General features: G+C 30.0%; 1 pseudogene across 1 annotated transcript; it reads right to left on the bottom strand.

The window, feature by feature from the left end:
- Nucleotides 1-1,215: 1,215 nt before the first annotated feature.
- On the bottom strand, nt 1,216-4,208 carry LOC111305673 (receptor-like protein kinase FERONIA pseudogene; annotated as a pseudogene). The gene has a single exon (XR_016331664.1). The product of XR_016331664.1 is annotated as a receptor-like protein kinase FERONIA pseudogene (transcript).
- Nucleotides 4,209-8,034: the final 3,826 nt, after the last annotated feature.

Genomic DNA, 8,034 nt, shown 5'->3' with positions numbered 1-8,034 from the left:
TCTTATCAAATGATTGGAGGATTAAATTTTAAATTAAATCTTATCAAATTATTGAAAGATTTAATGATTCTTTTTTGAAAAATTTTCAAATAAAAATTTCATTAAACTATTAGAGATATGCATTAAAATAAAATCATACAAAATGATTAAAGGATTTTATTTATTGTTTTTTAATAATTAATTTCTTGAAAAATATGTTAATGAATTTGATGACAAAATCTTTTCAAAGAGAGACATGAGTATCTATAAATACTTTTGAGGTGAAAAAATTATTTTAAATTGCTACCAAACGATTGGTGTAACTTGAAGATCAATTTTCAATAATTAAATTATTTGGTAAAGATATAAACATGTTTTAAGGCCTCAATAATACGAAATCAAACTGATATCATCTTTTAATTGTGTTGTGAGAGTACTATAATCTTTCTCACATATAACCATACTCTTTGACCTAAATTTGAATTAAAATCTACCTTTTAAAAATACCTAAATCAAGTTTAATATCTTTTTTTTTAAAATGGACGATTCAATTTGTGATCAATCGCACCTAAAAAAAAAAATGGTAATGACACTTTTAAGTTATATCTAGTAATATATCCGTTGATCTATATGATATGATAATGTTTAAAAAATGAATATTTATATATGATGCTAAATTGATAACAATCATACTTTTTGTGGGTGATGAAATATGTTCATATGAAATATAAATTTTATTAAAATTATATCATTTGTGAATTTATATGCCTAAACATGATTAATATACTACATAAGTAATGATTAATATACTACATAAATGATGAAATATGTTTACAAAATACCCTACCATGCATAATGAGATATGTTTACACAAGATGTCATAGCTGTACTATACAAATTTATGAAGTTCACACTATCATTCAAAAGTGCTTGAAATGAAGCGAATGTACAATTTTATTATTTCTAAATATGAAATATAATGAAAATGTGTAAAATGTAATCAAATGAAATGAGATAAAAACAACATTCAAAATCAAAATTTTTTTATCTTTTTTTTTCCTAAAAAGAAATAAAAATTCAAGAAAACATCTCTTCTGAAAAACAAGCAAATAAAAAATAAGCATAATTACTTTTTAGTCGAAACTCCTAAATCCTAAACCACCATGTGAAGATGGTGGTCCCTTCTTTTTTTTTTTTTTAATACCAGCAGGTGTATTTATTTCTTTGTCTCTAATTTATTCAAGAAAGTTATAAGTACCGGATAATATAGTATTTCAAAACCAACCAAACACTTACATGAATAGAAATGATTAAGACTTACAAAATCAATCAATTAGGAAACAAAGCATGAAACTACTTAAACACACCTAATTTACATCATTAGCAAAAAACGTAAAAAAAGGGATTAAGCCATTTGGCCGCAGTTTCTATTCTTTTGTCTAATTTCCTATGCTTTTTGTGTTGTTGGTGCTCGAGAACATATCCGATGATGTACTAGAATCAATAGTGGGATAAGTCATTCCAGTCGTATTAGAATCTAACATACCAATTCCACTGTATATATTAGAATCCAACTCCGAATCCACTTCCGATTCATCATCAAAATCCATGTCCCGAGCAACTGGGAACACAATATCTGGGTAGCTAATATCGGCTCCGGGATTGATCTTCTCTTTCTCAAGATCAGCAGCCTCTTGCAGCTCTAATGCAAATCCCAACTTTTCCATCACATCTTTCATTGATGGCCTATTGACTCCCACTTCCGCTATGCAATTTTCTGCAATTTCAACGAATACTTTAAAACACTCTGGAGCTATCTTTCCAATCAGATATGGATCAATAACCTTATAAAGAGTCCCATCCGCAATACACGTTCTAGCCCAATGAGCCAGGTTAACTTGACCATCTGGCAGTTTCTTATCCAAAGCCTTTCTTCCACATAATACTTCAAATAACACTACACCAAAAGAATATACATCTGATTTTTCTGTTAATCCATGACCTCGAGCATACTCTGGATCCAAGTATCCCCATGTGCCCTTTACTGCGGTATTGAGCATGTCAACTTTTGGGTCCTCTTTCGATAACCCGAAATCCGAAACTTTGGCAGTAAATTTGTCATCTAGAAGAATGTTGTTTGTCTTCACATCACGGTGAATGACAGTATGCTTCACTTCTGCATGAAGGTAGTTCAATCCAATAGCTGCTCCCTTGCATATCTCCAGCCTTTGCTTCCAGGTCAGAGAATCATAGCTAGTGCCATAGAGATGATCGGCAAGAGTCCCATTACTCATAAAGTCATACACGAGTATCATCTCACGATTCTCATAGCAATATCCAATTAAGGATACCAAATGAATGTGGCGAAGCTGGGAAAGCATCTCAATCTCTGTCAAGAACTCTCTAACACCTTGTCCAGACTCTGGATTCAGGCGCTTGATTGCAACTACTGTTTCCCCTTCATTCAAGAAACCTTTGTATACTTTGCCAAAGCCACCTTTCCCAATTACTAAATCATCATTGAAGTTGTTGGTAGCAGCTTTGATCTCATCCAGTGAAAAATGGAAGCATCTTTCTTCTGGTAACAATGAGGACTTTGTGGATTTCCCTTTGTTAGGATTTATCCACCAGCAAAACCAATTCGTTCCCGAGTAGGAACTGTAGTACTGCCTCTTTCTATATCGCCTAACAAACATGCAAGTCAATAAAGAAAGAAGGATAAGCAAACCAACTGCACACCCACCACCAACTATTAGCAATCTATGCTTCATCTTGGACTTTTCTCCTGTAGAATTAGACGATTCAGGAGGTGGCGGAACCACCAATAATTCAGGATTGGAACCGCCCAAATTACCATCAGAATTGTTCAATTTGAACACTTCAATTCCATTCAAGATAACATCATAATACTTGGCAACTCTAGGGTGCAGATCTATGGTGATGTAATCTTGTTTATTCTCCTTTCCTTTCTTTGATATCAACAGAACATAATTCCTATAAATTGGAACATCGCTATGGTCACTCCACATAATTACGTCAAACAGAGATTCAGCCGTCTGGCTGTTTATAAAGATCTGAAACTGTCTGAGGCCCGGTGTATCTATCGCATCATGAGGTTCACAAAAATGAAGCTTTACCAAATACATGAAGCCTGAATCCACGGGCAATCTCCATGTTAAGTTGTGCTTTTCGTTGTAAGTAAGATTTGGACCCATATTCCGAGCTGTCCGATAAACTTCCTCTGGTGCAGTGTATCTTGGAATCTTTGTGTAACTCAAAGGTGCCGTGGTGTTGACAGTGAAATAACTATTACTCAACATGTATCCAGTATCATCATACCAGCTCCTGAACATGCCAGTATCACCCATTGGTGAGATGGATTGGCCACCAACATTCAATCTATAAAACATTTCAAGTGCGGTGTAATTGTATACAGAGAAAGTAGAACTTCCGCCAATGAAAGGGATGCCCTCTGATGATTCCGGTGGTGTGTAGTAAAGATTGGGAGGCATTGACACAATCTCGATTCCATTTATGAAAGCGTAAGTGTCATTTGAAGCACTAGGTGATGGAGTGAAAATCAGGTCCAACAACTGATTCTCTTCTATATTCAAGCAGAATTCTCTAAAAAATGATTTATGCCCCAATGATTCAGCAAAAAGGAAAGCACTGAAATTTTTCAGTAAAGTGAAAGAACCTGCTTTGACAGAGAAAAAGGCTTTGGATCGGTCAAATTTTTTATATGAAACCGAATAAAAGTACAGGCGAACGAATTTCTGGCCAGGAGTAACATTGAAAGTGTACTTGAACTCGGAAGTAGAGAGACGTGCAGTCATGTAAGGGACAGTATCTACAGAGCCACCTTGACTATCAGCTTCATAGGCTGCTGATTTGTTCTGGGATGATTCAACAGGACCAAAATTTGTGCTCTTGTCTCCTACCCAAAACCGGCCGTCCGAACCATTTGTATCGGAAGGAGCTCCACAATTCAGGGTGATATTATCTGTTGGGACGTATGGAGTCTGCTCTGATGCAACAAAAATGGCAAATTGAAGGAAAGTTATGAGAAATATTAATGAGAAGTTCTCCATGGAAGCAAATAAGAACAAAGATGAAGACTTATTTCTCTCTTTAAACATATGTTAATGGAATGGCAATTTATTTGTATCTTTGTATTTGTATGTTTGTTTATGCATACAGCTTTTCCTGCAAATGTTTATGAGCCTTGATTTTATATTGCCTCAATTGAAGGCTGGATTCCATTAAAGATAAAACACAGAAAATAGTAGAGCACGTGTGAATTCGAGAAAATCGGCTAATATTAAGGGAAAAAAATTGACCCAAGTGAACGACTTGATCAAATTAGTCAGAAATCATAAATTATTAATTCGAGTAAAATTGACTATAAAGTCATGACCACAAATGATTTTGTACTCAAAATAGCTTACTTAAATCTAGAATAAATTCTAGTTTAGTATAACTCTTGATAGTAATTTTTCATTTAAAATCTTTTTATACAATTTCAATATTGGGTTTTTAAGGAAGTTGTTATTTAATAATAAAAATTACAAATATTAAAATTTAAATATTAAATTTATTAAATATTTTTTATTAAAAATAACTGTATAAATAAATTGAATTAAGCTTTTAGTTCTATGTAACAAAAAAAATGACTTTTAAATTTAAATACTTGCTTTTCAAGTCCAAATTAAAAAAAAAAATACCAAAAAATGTTTTTACAATGACAAATGTGTTTGACGGAATAATCATTATATTATTTTTATATTTTTATATTTTATTAGTTTATGCATTTTTTAAATATTTAATTACCCACACTGCTTTTTAAAATAAAAGCAAAATTTTAAAATTTTTACCATATTTTTTCACCTTACTTTATCTAATTCAAACTATTTCCAACATGACATAAATGAGTAATTTGATCATTTTAACAATTTAAATCCAAAATAATTCAATTCAAACAATTTAAAATAAAAAATTATACAAAACTTAATGATCTAATCAACCACTGAACAACTCAAATATGATTTAATCCAAAATCTAAATTGGTCCAAAGCCTGTTGACCCAAATTAGTAACAAATCGAAACGTTAATTTTACACTCAAAAGTTTAAACAATCCAATTTAACCCAAGCCAACTTTGTTCAATTGCTATGTGTTAGCTTGGTGTCAAACATGATTAATTGGTTAAACAAGAGCTAGTTTATGTTCAAATTTAAACTCCTTTAATAAAACCAATTTCAACTAATAGCTTGACTGCTTGAGTCATTTGCATACCTAATTGATCTCAAAATCTTTAGTGGAAGACATCTTCTATCTAACTTTTAGACTTAGTCATGTTGGTTTACTCGTTCACAAAGACTATTATTTTGATTGTAAGCATAATCCAAAATTATTATATGAATATTAAAACATTATAGTCAAACAAATTAATTAACATATTTATTCAAGAAACAATAATTGATGAATAGAAGCAATTATAGTTTTTTGAAGATATTAGATCTTTTTCTTCACTCTTCTCTTACTGATGGCTTTCAATAGATAGATACTGTTAATTAGAAGTGAAAATGGGACCTTAGTCAAATTTATTAACACCCTATAAGCCTTCTCATTAAAAGCTTACTAAGCCAAAGCCCTATACAACTGGCAAACCAATTAATTCTATTAGATGTACAAAGCTCTTACTTATGCAATCACTTCAAATTATTTGGGTTCTCATGCTTGTTTCGTATTATGATTAAATTTATCAATCAATTTTATTAAAAATTAAAATCACTAATTAATAGTTGTCCACATTATGAAAAATTCTAACATGCTCTCACTTGGGTAATATGAATTAGGTTATTTAATTTTAAGAAAACATAACTTAGAAAACAAGTCTCGTGACTGATTAACTTTTCTATGATGTGGCATCAGGTTTAAAAACAATTTTGCCCTTGAGACAACATCTTAATGATTATATCAAATAAAACCATCTAATACCGAATCATGGCAACCATTATGCCTCTTATTGACACAAAACTAATCCATAGTTATAAGTACCAAAGACTTTATCAACAATGGATTTAAATGTGGCTGTTTAACAAGAAAATAACACCTAAGTGTGATTTCAATGGGTTATTGTCATGGTCAGTTCTCTTCCTCATTTCTCTATACTTGCTGATTATGCCCCTTATTGACACAAAACCAATCCATGGTTACAAGTACCAGAGACTTTATCAACAATGGATCTTAGTGTGGCTGTGTAACAAGTAAATAACACCTTAATGTGATTTCAATGGATTATTTTCATAGTCAGTCCTCATGCTGATTTCTCTGAACTTATTGAAAAATTTCCATGGTATCTAGATGTTTTTGTATATCTCTTCCTTATCCTTGAAATTACTTGTTGCTATCACTTATGAGACATACCCAAATGACATTAAAGTCATACTTAAGACAAATACGAAGTCTTAAGATTTATAATATAACATGTTAATATGAGATGTGCACCTGTAATAATAAACATATATAAAAATAAAAACTATGATGTATATATAAAACAATTATGTCCACTTAACTTTATAGTACCTTATGGATTTATTCATCTCAAATTATATTCTATAAGTAATTAGAAATCGCATGTGATGCATTTAACAAAGTAAAGAAACCCAAAAAAACAATGATTTCAAAATCAAATTTGAATGCATCATTGATATAATCAATCCAAAGCCTTAATATGTTTTATTTTCCATACTTATAGATATTTATATTATGAGCTTCGCAGCTAAGACAAAAAAAATTATGAGCTTGCTAAAACCATAATAATCACATGGAGAAAATATGTCATCATATAATCAAATCACAATGACTTCCACTAATTCAATAAATCACAAACATGCTTTAATCAAATTTAGAATTATGAATAAGAAGCATAACAATAAATGAAATCATAACAAAATTAGCTATTATCTACACTCATGCCATTCATGCCAAATGTGATAACTACTAACGTTCTAGACTTCAATAATGTCACTTTTATAAATCACTTAAAAAATTACTAACATATTTTGAACATGAGAACATTTTCAACAAATTTGAAATTCATTAAATTATAGATCATGTCTAAAATGTACCTATATCAATAGTCTATAAGCTCCCACTAACCTTAACACATATGATATTTTCAAAATAATAACTTTAGGCTATTTATGAGTTCTTACCACTTTAAAATATATGCAAAAGAACTCCTATTGATTCTCACTTTTTTTAAAAGAATAGTTTTTTTTACTTAACAAAATACAACAAAGTCAACTTTTATAATTTTTTTAGGTAACTTTCAAGATTGAACTCAACATATAATTCAAAATAAAAGAAGTGAAATGAGAAAAAATTATAAAATTATTGTTCTTTCTTAAAAGTAAACCAACAAAATTCGAGAAATATCATTAAGGAAAGAATTGAACCAATAAAAACAAAACAAGTAGTTTACTTATTTGTACAAAATTCATTCCTCAAAGCCCTTACACGTGTGATAAATATAAAACAATATTCTTCCCTTATGTGTGAGTTTCTTAAAAAAAATTCAATTTTCTTTAAAATGCATTGTCAACAAATGACAATAATATACCCTTTAAAAAGTTGATAATTATTAGGTTTGATAATGTTAGCTAACATAATCAACCAATATTTTAATTGAAAGTTAAATAACCAATATAAATATTTATTAAAATAAAATTATATTTCAACAACTCTCAATTTTACTTGAAATAAATTAAAATATCATAAGAGGTCTAAAGCTTTCTTATGGGGAAGCAATTATACAACAAATATACATTCCAAATGTGATAAATTAAAGTGTAAAATTTATACATTTACTATGTTGTATAAAACATCCAACAACTTATCACTCATGATGGACATTAACTTATGATGACAATTATTCAAATAAAGTGAGATTATGAACAAAGGCTGATTAATGATCCAAGCAAATAAAACTTTAATCAAGTTAATATTATTACTAGTCTTATCAAAACAATTAAAGTGTCATATCATAAAT

This window comes from Durio zibethinus, chromosome 21 (genome assembly GCF_047325235.1).
Source record: "Durio zibethinus cultivar Kanyao isolate XHJ-2024 chromosome 21, ASM4732523v1, whole genome shotgun sequence".
In the NCBI taxonomy this organism is placed as follows: domain Eukaryota; kingdom Viridiplantae; phylum Streptophyta; class Magnoliopsida; order Malvales; family Malvaceae; genus Durio; species Durio zibethinus.
The sequence above is the reverse complement of the archived record's forward strand: the minus strand, read 5'-3'. Positions and strand labels throughout refer to the sequence as shown.